Here is a 12,325-nt window from a genome sequence, read left to right on the forward strand (position 1 = left end):
CAATTCAATCCACCTACGCTGCCTCATATTCAGTTGTTTCTGATTAAATATGTGTTGAAGACTTTTGTGATCGGTATATATAATACTCTTGACCCCATATAAGTAGTGCCTCCAAGTCTTTAATGCAAAAACAACCGCGCCTAATTCCAAATCATGCGTCGTATAATTTTGTTCGTAAATCTTCAATTGTCTAGACGCATAAGCAATCACCTTCGTTCGTTGCATTAATACACAACCGAGACCTTGCTTTGATGCGTCACAATAAATCACAAAATCATCATTCCCTTCAGGCAATGATAATATAGGTGCCGTAGTTAGCTTTTTCTTCAATAACTAAAAAGCTTTCTCTTGTTCATCCTTCCATTCAAATTTCTTCCCTTGGATGAACCTTCTGTAGTAACCAGCTAGTCCTAAAAACTGGCGTATGTGTTTCGGAGTTTTCGGGGTTTCCCACTTTTCAACAGTTTCTATCTTTGTCGGATCCACCTTAATACCTTCTTTGTTCACTATGTGACTGAGAAATTGAACTTCTTCCAACCAAAATGCACACTTTGAAAACTTAGCATACAATTCTTCCATCCTCAATACTTCTAACACCTTTCTCAAATGTTCACCGTGTTCTTGGTCATTCTTTGAGTAAATAAGTATGTCATCAATGAAAACAATGGCAAACTTGTCAAGGTATGGCCCACACACTCGGTTCATAAGGTCCATGAACACAGCTGGTGCATTAGTTAAACCAAACGGCATGACCATAAACTCATAATGACCGTAACGTGTTCTGAAAGCAGTTTTTGGAATATCATCTTCTTTCACCCGCATTTGATGATACCCGGAACGTAAGTCAATCTTTGAATAAACAGATGAGCCTTGTAGCTGATCAAATAAGTCGTCGATTCTCGGTAGTGGGTAGCGGTTCTTGATGGTAAGTTTGTTCAACTCTCGGTAGTGGATACACAACCTGAATGTACCATCTTTCTACTTGACAAACAAAAAAGGAGCTCCCCACGGTGATGTGCTTGGTCGAATGAAACCACCCTCTAAAAGTTCTTGTAATTGGCTTTGCAGTTCTTTCATCTCGCTGGGTGCGAGTCTGTAAGGAGCATGAGCTATTGGTGCAGCTCCTGGTATAAGATCTATTTGAAATTCAACGGATCGATGTGGGGGTAACCCCAGTAATTCTTTTGGAAATACATCGGGAAATTCTTTTGCGACGGGAACATCATTGAAGCTCTTTTCTTTAGTTTGTACTTTCTCGACGTGTGCTAGAACAGCATAGCAACCTTTTCTTATTAGTTTTTGTGCCTTCAAATTACTAATAAGATGTAGCTTCGTGTTGCCCTTTTCTCCGTACACCATTAAGGGTTTTCCTTTTTCTCGTATAATGCGAATTGCATTTTTGTAACAAACGATCTCTGCTTTCACTTCTTTCAACCAGTCCATACCGATTATCACATCAAAACTCCCTAACTCTAATGGTATCAAGTCAATCTTAAATGTTTCGCTAACCAGTTTAAGTTCTCGATTCCGACATATATTATCTGCTGAAATTAATTTACCATTTACTAATTCGAGTAAAAATTTACTATCCAAAGGCATCAATGGACAACTTAATTTAGCACAAAAATCTCTACCCATATAGCTTCTATCCGTACCCGAATCAAATAAAACGTAAGCAGATTTATTGTCAATAAGAAACGTACCCGTAACAAGCTTCGGGTCTTCCTGTGCCTCTACCGCATTAATATTGAAAACTCTTCCGCGGCCTTGTCCATTCGTGTTCTCCTGGTTCGGGCAATTTCTAATAATGTGGCCCGATTTTCTACATTTATAACAAACTACATTGGCATAACTTGCTCCGACACTACTTGATCTGCCATTACTCGTTCCGACACCATTTGTTCCTTCCGTTATGTTAACCCCTGGTCCGTAGACCTCATACTTCGCCGCGCTATGACCATTTCTTTTACACTTGTTGCAAAATTTGGTGCAGAACCCCGAGTGATACTTTTCACACCTTTGGCATAGCTGCTTCTGATTGTTGTTGTTGTTGTTGTTGTTGCGGTTAGTATTGTTGTTGGGATGATTGTTGTAGTTGATGTTGTTGTTGTTGTTGTTGTTGCTGTTGTTGTTGTTGTTGTTGGGCCGTTTGTTGTAGTTGCGATTGATGTTGCGATTGTTGGGATAGTTGTTGCAATTATTGTTGTAATTGCTGTTGTTGTTGTATTGGTGATTCTTATCACCGTTTTCCTCCCACTTTCTTTTGACTTGCTTCACATTGGCCTCTTCAGTAGTCTGTTCTTTAATTCTTTCTTCAATCTGGTTCACTAGTTTGTGAGCCATTCTACATGCCTGTTGTATGGAGGCGGGCTCGTGTGAACTTATATCTTCTTGGATTCTTTCTGGTAATCCTTTCACAAACGCGTCGATCTTCTCTTCCTCATCTTCTAACGCTCTCGGAAACAATAGGCACAATTCTATGAATTGTCTTTCGTACGTGGTAATATCAAATCCTTGGGTTCGTAACCCTCTAAGTTCTGTCTTGACCTTATTGACATCGGTTCTGGGATGGTACTTCTCGTTCATCAAGTGCTTAAATGCTGACCACGGTAGTGCGTAAGCATCATCTTGTCCCACTTGCTCTAGATAGGTATTCCACCATGTTAACGCAGTACCTGTGAAGGTATGCGTAGCGTACTTCACTTTGTCCTCTTCAGTACACTTACTTATGGCAAACACCGAATTGTGCCTACATGATTTCAAAGGTTTGCAGGCAGTGAATTCTTTGTAGGTGCATCCTACATGATTTCCTGTACTGCTAGATCCAAGGTTATTGTTGGTATGTAGCGCAGCCTGTACTGCAGCTATGTTTGAAGCAAGAAAGGCACGAAATTCCTCTTCGCTCATATTCAAGGTGTGTCGAGTAGTCGGTGCCATTTCCTTCAAAATAGTCAAATGAAACGAGTTAATCATATAGAATATCAAGAGTAGTCAATAGTATTTCGTAGCGTAATATGAACTTATTTATAAAAGCTCTTTCTTCATATTAGCGTTTTATACTCTTTAATTCGGGTAGTACCTACCCGTTAAGTTCATACTTAGTAGCTAACATACCATTTCAACTACTACAATTCTATATGAAAAACTAATCACAAAAACAAAAACAAAAAAAATATATCATATTCAAGCCTTTATACAATAACTTGCAAACTTACAATACCGCTATTTTACATATAGCATGAAATATAGCACATAAAACTTTGATACAAAGTAGTTGCAAAGATAATTCTAGTTAATAAATAAGGCGTTCAGCAAAGGCAATAAAGACACGTAATTCATACGTCTAGAAACAAGTCATACATTCTGGTTTTACTAATACCACTTCCCATCCTTGGTTTTGTGGAACATAACCGTTGTGACCGATAGTAAGACAATGTGTTGTAATGTCGTCAAAAGGATGAAGGTTACGTATTGACCAACAGTCTCGTAATAACCTAAAAACCTCATTTCTTACCCCAATTACCGACTCCGTCACTTGTGGGAACGTTTTGTTTAATAGTTGTAGCCCGATGTTCTTGTTCTCACTTTGGTGAGAAGCGAACATTACTAACCCGTAAGCATAACATTCTTCTTTATGTTGCATGTTAGCCGCTTTTTCTAAATCACGAAGTCCTATATTCAGATATATTGAGTCAAAATAATTTCTTAACCCGTTGCGTAAAATAGCATTTGGGTTCCCCGCAATAAATGCGTCAAAGTAAACACATCGTAACTTATGGATTTCCCAATGTGATATCCCCCATCTTTCGAACGAAAGCCTTTTATAAACCAAGGCATTCTGGGAACGTTCTTTGAATGTCTTACAAACTGATCTCGCCTTAAATAGTTGTGCCGAGGAATTCTGACCGACTCTAGACAAGATTTCATCAATCATGTCTCCGGGTAGGTCTCTTAAAATATTTGGTTGTCTATCCATTTTGTGTTTTTATACTGTAAAATAGACAAGAGTTAGATTCAAAAAAATATACTTATTAATACAAGCAATTTTTACATATATCATAAAGCATAAGCATACTATATTACATATATTACACCACACGAATACAACTATCTTATTCCGACTAGCTCGTTTCTTCTTCTTCGGTTTTGGTTCGTTTTGCCAAGTTTCTAGGGATATATGATGTTCCCCTAATACGAGCCGTCGTTTTCCGCATTGGTTTAGAAAAACCTGGTGGTTTAGAGGTTCCCGGGTTATTGTCACAACTTAAGAAATACGGGTGTTGACGATACATATAAAGTTCATCGGGTTTGGAATCAAATTTCTCTATTTTTATGCCCTTTCCCTTATTGTTCTCTTTTGCCTTATTAAATTGTGTTGGGGTAATTTCTATAACATCATCGGAATCCTTGTCGGGATCCGATTCATCGGAGAATTGGTAATCCTCCTAATACTTTGCTTCCTTGGCGGAAACACCATTGACCATAATTAACTTTGGTCGGTTGGTTGAGGATTTTCTTTTACTTAACTATTTTATTATTTCCCCCACTGGTTCTATTTCTTCTTCCGGTTCCGATTCTTCTTCCGGTTCCGATTCTTCTTCCGGTTCCGACTCTTCTTCCGGTTCCTCTTCGGGAACTTGTGAATCAGTCCACGAATCATTCCAATTTACATTTGACTCTTCATTATTATTAGGTGAGTCAATGGGACTTGTTCTAGAGGTAGACATCTATCACATAATATCAAACGCGTTAAGAGATTAATATATCACATAATATTCACATGTTAAAAATATATAGTTTCCAACAAAATTTGTTAAGCAATCATTTTTCAAGTAAACACGGTCGAAGTCCAGACTCACTAATGCATCCTAACAAACTCGATAAGACACACTAATGCAAAATTCTGGTTCTCTAAGACCAACGCTTGGATACCAACTGAAATGTCCCGTTCTTATTTATTAAAAACGTTCCATATTAATTGATTTCGTTGCGAGATTTTGACCTCTATATAAGACATTTTTCAAAGACTGCATTCATTTTAAAACAAACCATAACCTTTATTTCATCAATAAAGGTTTAAAAAGCTTTACGTAGATTATCAAATAATGATAATCTAAAATATCATGTTTACACATGACTATTACATAATGGTTTACAATATAAATATGTTACAACGAAATAAGTTTCTTGAATGCAGTTTTTACACAATATCATACAAGCATGGACTCCAAATCTTGTCCTTATTTAAGTATGCGACAGCGAAAGCTCTTAATAATCACCTGAGAATAAACATGCTTAAAACGTCAACAAAAAAATGTTGGTGAGTTATAGGTTTAACCTATATATATCAAATCGTAACAATAGACCACAAGATTTCATATTTCAATATACATCCCATACATAGAGATAAAAATCATTCATATTGTGAACACCTGGTAACCGACATAAACAAGATGCATATATAAGAATATCCCCATCATTCCGGGACACCCTTCGGATATGATATAAATTTCGAAGTACTAAAGCATCCGGTACTTTGGATGGGGTTTGTTAGGCCCAATAGATCTATCTTTAGAATTCGCGTCAATTAGGGTGTCTGTTCCCTAATTCTTAGATTATCAGACTTAATAAAAAGGGGCATATTCGATTTCGATAATTCAACCATAAAATGTAGTTTCACGTACTTGTGTCTATTTTGTAAATCCTTTATAAAACCTGCATGTATTCACATCCCAAAAATATTAGATTTTAAAAGTGGGACTATAACTCACTTTCACAGATTTTTACGTCGTCGGGAAGTAAGACTTGGCCACTGGTCGATTCACGAACCCATAACAAATATGTACATATATATCAAAGTATGTTCAAAATATATTTACAACACTTTTAATACATTTTGATGTTTTAAGTTCATTAAGTCAGCTGTCCTCGTTAGTAACCTACAACTAGTTGTCCAAAGTTAGATGTACAGAAAAAAAATTGATATATATTATCTTGAATCAATCCATGACCTAGTGTATACACGTCTCAAGCTAGATCACAACTCAAAGTATATATATTTTTGGAATCAACCTCAACTCTGTATAGCTAACTCCCGCATTACTGCATATAGAGTGTCTATGGTTGTTCCAAATAATATATACACATGGGTCTATATGATATGTCAAAACATTTGCATACGTGTCTATGGTATCCCAAGATTACATAATATATTAGAATACATCTATAATACAATATAAGTTAGCTAGGATTTGATTAATATAGATTTGTTACCGATTTTCACGTAGCTACAACAAGAAAAATTATCCAATCTTGTTTTACCCATAACTTCTTCGTTTTAAATCCGTTTTGAGTGAATCAAATTGCTATGGTTTCATATTGAACTCTATTTTATGAATCTAAATAGGAAAAGTATAGGTTTATAGTCGGAAATGTAAGTTACAAGTCATTTTTGTAAGAGGTAGTCATTAAAGTCGAAAGAACGACGTCTTGATGACCATTTTGAAAAACATACTTCCACTTTGAGATTAACCATGATTTTTGGATATAGTTTCATGTTCATAAGAAAAATAATTTTCCTAGAAGAACAACTTTTAAATCAAAGTTTATCATAGTTTTTAATTAACTAACCCAAAACAGCACGCGGTGTTACTACGACGGCATAAATCCGGTTTTACGGTGTTTTTCGTGTTTCCAGGTTTTAAATCATTAAGTTAGCATATCATATAGATATAGAACATGTGTTTAGTTGATTTTAAAAGTCAAGTTAGAAGGATTAACTTTTGTTTGCGAACAAGTTTAGAATTAACTAAACTATGTTCTAGTGATTACAAGTTTAAACCTTCGAATAAGATAGCTTTATATGTATGAATCGAATGATGTTATGAACATCATTACTACTTCAAGTTTTATGGATAAAGCTACTGGAAATGAGAAAAATGGATCTTGCTTCAAGGGATCCTTGGATGGCTTGAAAGTTCTTGAAGAAGAATCATGACACGAAAACAGTTCAAGTAAGATTTTCACTCGAAATAAGATTGTTATAGTTATAGAAATGGAATCAAAGTTTGAATATGAGTATTACCTTGTATTAGAAAGATATCTTACTATAAATAAAAAAGATTTCTTGAGGTTGGATGATCACTCTACAAGATTGGAAGTAACCTAGCAAACCTGGAAGTATTCTTGATTTTATGAAACTAGAACTTGTAGAATTTATGAAGAACACTTAGAACTTGAAGATAGAACTTGAGAGAGATCAATTAGATGAAGAAAATTGAAGAATGAAAGTGTTTGTAGGTGTTTTTGGTCGTTGGTGTATGGATTAGATATAAAGAATATGTAATTTTGTTTTCATGTAAATAAGTAATGAATGATTACTCATATTTTTGTAATTTTATGAGATATTTCATGCTAGTTGCCAAATGATGGTTCCCACATGTGTTAGGTAACTCACATGGGCTGCTAAGATCTGACCATTAGAGTGTATATACCAATAGTACATACATCTAAAAGCTATGTATTGTACGAGTACGAATACGGGTGCATACGAGTAGAATTGTTGATGAAACTGAACGAGGATGTAATTGTAAGCATTTTTGTTAAGTAGAAGTATTTTGATAAGTGTCTTGAAGTCTTTCAAAAGTGTATGAATACATAATAAAACACTACATGTATATACATTTTAACTGAGTCGTTAAGTCATCGTTAGTCGTTACATGTAAGTGTTGTTTTGAAACCTTTAGGTTAACGATCTTGTTAAATGTTGTTAAACCAATGTTTATAATATCAAATGAGATTTTAAATTATTATATTATCTTGATATTATGATGTACGAATATCTCTTAATATGATATATATACATTAAATGTCGTTACAACGATAATCGTTACATATATGTCTCGTTTCAAAATCATTAAGTTAGTAGTCTTGTTTTTACATATGTAGTTCATTATTAATATACTTAATGATATGTTTACTTATCATAATATCATGTTAACTATATATATAACCATATATATATGTCATCATATAGTTTTTACAAGTTTTAACGTTCGTGAATCACCGGTCAACTTGGGTGGTCAATTGTCTATATGAAACCTATTTCAATTAATCAAGTCTTAACAAGTTTGATTGCTTAACATGTTGGAAACAGTTAATCATGTAAATAACAATTTCATTTAATATATATATATAAACATGGAAAAGTTCGGGTCACTGCATACACTATCTTCATTTTCATCATCAGTCTCTACATCATATTCTCTGGCTAATGAATATTCGAATCTACTTCTTTTTCAATACATAACCAGAACGTGTCACAAGACTCATTGCTACAATGCAAATGTAGCCTTAAATACATATCTCATCATCTTTACGGGTAAGGAACCTTACTCTTTAAATTATTTTCACGCGACTTTTCATAAATGCCTCGTTCCATTCTCAAAATTCATTGCCATAATATAAAGATCTTCTTGTTTCTCACATCCCTTTCGTGTCTTTACTCATTTCCATCATTAGGTACAGATAATACACATTCGTATATACACTTAGTCTTTATTTTAAGCATCGTACATCATGCACATCTTACTACTTAGTCGCAACCAAGTCTTAAGTACCATGATAGTTGGATTGCTCAGTCTCATGCAAAATCTTACTCCCCATGTTTAATTGGTTTTCTTAACTATCTACTAAGTCTTACATCATACTACAATCATTTGATGTACCATATCTCTTCTTTTTAATAAAGAAGAACTACTCTTTTTCTGGCTTCTTACATTCTATCTTGTTCTTCTTGCATTTGCCTAAGGGAAACTCTTTCTTTTCATTTAGTCCCTTCACTTGAAGGCTCGTTACGGTACATTACCGTTGCGACACACTAACCCCAATCCAAGGGAATAAAATAATCATTTACTCACTATAGTCACAACTATATAGTTTCGTTGCCTCTCCAATTAATGGTTAAGGCCTATACGCGTTCATGTAGGATGTCACACAAAACATGTGTAAGTGTAAAGGAAGGTACCTACCACACATCGTGTGACTCCTTTACCCTTCTTCTATTCTAGATCGGGTTCGGGTCCCAGCCCAACCCGAACTGAGTTCATATTCCCTTCATACTTCCTTTTCTTTTCATGACCTCTTAAAATTCTAAACGATCAGGGATGCTAAACTCCACCCCTAAATTTCATTCTTTTCACACTTCAGTATTACTTGAACAGCTTTCACGCTTTTCTCGTTTTGGTTACATCGTCTTTAGTCATCACAACTTAAGGGTACATTCATTATACATTTGACAACTACTTACATAACCATTTCTATTCATGTGTTTGTTCATCTTAAACTTGCAACTCACATCACCCTATATAGAACTCATGGTCACAAAAACCCAAGAGCACTCTTAGCATTAGCATAATCATAACCAAAACATAACCTGTCAACCCGTAAGTTTCTTTCTTGTATCGAATCCGGTCATAACACACCATAGTCACAACTTACTAGGGATGACCTATGATTGTGCCTAAGCTAAACACAATTCAATAGACATAAGGTCTAAATTCATCAAGATTAGCATGGACGTAAGTTCAGACTCACTAACATTACCAAGGACGCAAGTCCAAGCTCATTAACTCTACCATGGACGCAAGTCCAAGCTCATTAACTCTACCATGGACGCAAGTCCAAGCTCATTAACTTTACCATGGACGCAAGTCCAAGCTCATTAACTTTACCATGAATGCAAGTCCAAGCTCATTAAATTTACCATGGATGCAAGTCCAAGCTCATTAACTTTACCATGGATGCAAGTCCAAGCTCATTAACTTTACCATGGACGTAAGTCCAAGCTCATTAACTTTACCATGGACGCAAGTCCAAGCTCATTAACTTTACCATGGATCCAAGCATACCATTATTGACATGGACACAAGTCCAAGCTTATCATCATGAACATGGATGCAAGTCCAAGCTAATCCTCATTAACATGGATACAAGTCCAAGCTCATCATCATTGACATGGACACAAGTCCAAGCTCATCATCATTGACATGGATACAAGTCCAAGCTCATCATCATTGATATGGACACAAGTCCAAGCTCATCATTTTTGACATGGACACAAGTCCAATCTCATCATTTTTGACATGGATCAAACCTTCATTAATTACTGGTTTTGATCATCACCCTCTTGCACGGATGCAATCTGGGTGTACCAAACCACTCTCGTACATCACATCACAAGTGCATAGTTTTCTCGAAAATACAAACAAACTCATGTATAACACACATTCATTCGTACCATTCCTTTCTTCTAAGTTCTAGCATCCTATACAATCCTAAAGAACATGGCATAATACTTTAAACATTACCTATCATGCAAGTCACAAACCGCTTATTAAAACTTAGTGTTAGTTTAAGCCTAGATAACCCTACGGCGGATTATCCAAGTCCCTTAAACCATAGCTCTGATACTACCTTTTAACGCCCTTAAACGATAGAAATTTTTTTTAGTGACCGCCTAGACCAAGTGATATACCGCGGCGCAGAAACCCTTGGTCGCGGTGCGGTATTTCAAAGAAATCCAAACCCGTTTAGCAACCCTCCTGAAATCAAAACACTTTATATGCCGCGGCGCGGCTAATGGTGTCGCTGCGCAACATTACACTTTCGCTGGTAAGAAACTGCAACTTGTTTTAAAAACCAAAATTTCACCATTTCACTTCCACAACATATCGTTTTCAATCAACATACAACATAAACAAACTTAACTTTTAACACTTCCATTCATCATTAAGAAACACAAATATCGCTCGGTCACGCACGACCCGTTGCCCAATTTAAACGTGTCTCTTTTGACCCAAAATACCGAAATTAGCACTTAGTTCCAAAACACAACTTAAACATCTTTTATCTTATTACACATTTGACCCTTGGCGTTAATAAGCAGTTATCATAAAGCTAGATTCAATTAAGAGACTTGCATACCACTTGCTAAGTGTCGAGTGCTCCTCTAAAACCTTGTCGTCCCAAACCTTCTCGATGCATAAGAACCTTCATTTAAGCATATTTCACATTAACACTATACAACTTCGGGGTCCTAACAGAATGGACTTGAAAAGTGGTGGTTGAAGATGAAGATGACATATTTACAATTTAAAAAGGGGATGAAGTTAGAAGATTAAACTGACCTGGGCTTAGGTGTAACACCCCGTTTTTCCCCGTACATGATTTATAGGTGTATTGTGTATGTACGATAGGCTTATAAAGGGTTCGGGACATGTTTGGGTGTTGAGGTCTTGTATGCAAGGAAATGAGTCAGACCACGTTGAACGTCGCGGCGCGACAAAGGAGGCCGTGGCGCGGCATTTAACTGGAATCCAGATCAGAAGCTTGATTAAAAATGATCCCAGACCTAGGCAAAGTTCGCGGCGTGACATTTAAGGCCGCGGCGCGGCGATACGGGCAAACTGGTACCAGATTCTTGTAATTTTAAATAAGGTTCAAGGGCAATTTGGTCATTTCACATTTGAGCCAGATTTGAGGTTTTAACCTCATCCACTCATTCATTTTCTTTAATTTCTTTTTCCTTTTCTTTCCTATTTTCCTCTCAAAACATAAATTTCTCAAGTGATTCAAGTGGGATTTTGGAAAGGAAGAAGCGGGTTTTGATCTTTGGCATAGTTATCAAGTTTGTTCTCCTCGTTCTTAGCTACACGGTGATACTAGTGGTAAGCTCTAACTCCGAATTTCATTTTTGTGTTCATCATTCAAATTTGGGGCTTTTGGCTTGTACGTTCATAGATGGAACCCATTTAGTTGTTAATTGAAGATTAACACCAAGATTTGGGTTATTTGTTGTTATTGGCGGGTTTTGGGCTTAATGTGTAAGTTATGCTTGTAAGACTTGCAAATGGGTATAATCACTAGTAGTTAGTGATTATTGAGGTGTTGGAGACCATTAGGGTTCTTGAGGTTGACTAATGTTGACTAGAGTCAGAATTAGGGTTTGATGGTGATTTTGACCCGATTGTTGATTTAATAAGGTTTATAAACTTAAAATGGATTAAGTTGAAGTATAAACCCGAGTCAAATGTGTTTTGGTGTTAAAACTTGTGAATGGTGAAATATTGGCTTTTAAGGGTCAAAATGGGCGATTTTGAGTAGGTTAAGTGTTTAACACTTGTGTTTGGGTTTAATTGGCATATTAGGACCATTCTCACTTGTGTTAGTGATTATTGGTTAGTTTGGGCACGGTTTGTGCTTGGAAGTGCAATTGGGTCGAAATTGACTAAGTGTCGAATTGGGTTGGTTTGTAAATCCACTCTAA

The sequence above is a fragment of the Rutidosis leptorrhynchoides genome, chromosome 11, assembly GCF_046630445.1.
Source record: "Rutidosis leptorrhynchoides isolate AG116_Rl617_1_P2 chromosome 11, CSIRO_AGI_Rlap_v1, whole genome shotgun sequence".
In the NCBI taxonomy this organism is placed as follows: Eukaryota; Viridiplantae; Streptophyta; class Magnoliopsida; order Asterales; family Asteraceae; genus Rutidosis; species Rutidosis leptorrhynchoides.